This window comes from Phasianus colchicus, chromosome 3 (genome assembly GCF_987193195.1).
Source record: "Phasianus colchicus chromosome 3, bPhaCol1.hap1.1, whole genome shotgun sequence".
NCBI lineage: Eukaryota > Metazoa > Chordata > Aves > Galliformes > Phasianidae > Phasianus > Phasianus colchicus.
Window position 1 is genome coordinate 56,463,028 of NC_143438.1, and position 2,046 is coordinate 56,465,073.

At 46.6% G+C, this 2,046-nt stretch overlaps 1 long non-coding RNA gene across 2 annotated transcripts; it reads left to right on the plus strand.

The window, feature by feature from the left end:
* Positions 1–776: 776 nt before the first annotated feature.
* Positions 777–1,751, plus strand: LOC149918600 (uncharacterized). 2 transcript variants are annotated; one of them, XR_016465598.1, is made up of 3 exons: positions 777–854; positions 972–1,176; positions 1,700–1,751. It is a non-coding gene; the product is annotated as an uncharacterized LOC149918600 (long non-coding RNA). The 2 variants fall into 2 exon arrangements; XR_016465599.1 differs by having other exon boundaries at positions 780–865.
* Positions 1,752–2,046: the final 295 nt, after the last annotated feature.

Here is a 2,046-nt window from a genome sequence, read left to right on the forward strand (position 1 = left end):
ACAACAACAAAAAAGAAAAGGCCAAGTTAAAAATGAAACGCAATAAAAATATACCATAGAGTAAGTCTGTTGCTGTGTTGTTGTGAGTGATGGAGTTTCCATCGACATTCCCTTGGCAGTAGCGACTGGTCCCAAATGCCTGGCAACACCATCGCATGAGCGCGTTGTAAGTGCGTGCACCACTGCAGTCTGTGCGTGGAGATAATCTTTTCCCCCTCCAGGGTTGCAAAGAGCAACTGCACAAAAGACTTTTTTTTTTTAATAGAATATGTTCTTATCTTTCGTAAAACATGGACCCACCCGACACTTGGACTAGTCTGTGTGCCCCACCCTTGCCCTTTTGTTTGGAGCCTGGGATCATGCGATGAACAGGGTTAGTTCGTTGCTGTTTATGTTCTCCAAACTTCATCTGTTTTGATTTACAAGAATATACTACGCTGCTGTGACTTTATTTGTGCTGCAGTAGGGAATATTGGTGGGTAGCAGGGAGTGGGGCTAAGAAAAGGGAAAGGAGGATGTGATGCATCTGCCATGATCTGCTGATGTTTTCAGACCTGGCGTTGGGGCAGCACTGTGATCATACTTTAAACATGAAAGAGCTGGAGATTGAGCTCACTGTTTTAAAAATCAGGAGCAATTTCACTGAAATCAGTGGTTTCTCAGAAGTACAGAAGTAATAAATCTGAAATCACTATCAGACTTTTGAACTCCTAGGTTTGCCAGGAGTCATAATGCATTATGATCAGATGGTTTGTGACATTTTGGCAGGCACCTGAGGAGTGTAAACAGGGAGTCCTTGGCCTGCTTCTGGTGCTTCCCAGTTTATTCAATTTCCTTCATCACAGTGCTGTGAGGTGCTGCTGAGGTGTTTCTGCTGCCCCAGGCTTGGTGTTGAAGCTGTAATGCAGAACCATGAGGTTATGTATTATTGATCGTGTTCTGGTATCTGACACAAAGTACTTTTCCCACAGGACAATGGACCACTAAATCAATAGGGCCAGACTCAGTGCCAGACACAGGCAGGCTGATGGCAGGGCTCACTGGAGCCAGTCAGCACAGAGGAAGACACAGAGGAACCGTGTCCCCAGAGATATAACTCTTTGTGTCACAGAGAGCAAATGACCCAGTTGTATCACCCTGAAGGAGAACGGCTTTGTCATCTGATGCAGACAACAGGTAATGAAAAAAATTTTGAGGCCCCTTGCCTCTTTTGGGCAGCTTGCAGTGATGGGGCACCAGGAAGGAAGTGCTGCTGCTCTGTTGGCAGAGCAGGGTCAGACATTGTGCCCAGTACTTCTATTCTAGGGGGTAGCAAAGTTATGGCAGTTCCCTACACATGTGGAGGGGTCCAGATGTGGGCCAGGTCACAGGGGAAAGCTAATTTTCCTGTTAGCACTGATGTTCTCTCTAAGTTAGTTTTGTCTGCTGATTTGTTGTTATTGTCTGCTGTGGTCTCGGTCTGAATGGCACTTCACACAACATCACAGCAGGGCACTTTGACAGAGCAGACAGAGATGCCTCCTCATCTCCTGCCACCCAGCCATGAGGCTGAGCAAAACTGCACGTTCCTGAGGTTGCAGGGGACCCTAGGGGATGGCTCTTAGAGAGGCTGAACACCCAGAAACTTGGCCTGACTACAGCTCCAGGAGGCAAACAGTGGTTAATGGAAGGACCTGAGATCTCTGTCTCTGTGATACAGGACCAGAAAGCCCTGGAAAATTTCTTTTGGAGCCAAGGTTTTGGGAAGTTCCTCTGGCACAGATGAGCTGGCAGCGCTGTAGCCAATCCTCAGACCTTTGAAACACAGAGTTCTTACTTGGAGGACACTGGAGCTGGAGCCAAGGAGCTTAAAGAACTTCAGTGTCCCTGTGGCCTCAAGGTGTAGCAACAGCTGGAGAGTCCCTTTAGCTGCCTGCTTTGGGTTTCGTGAAAGGATCCAAACCCAAAAGATAATATGTGAAACATGTTAAGCTCCACAAAATTCTCAGTTCTAGTGCTGATATACGATGAAAGACGTATGTTGTTTTCTTTCTTTCTTTTTTTTAT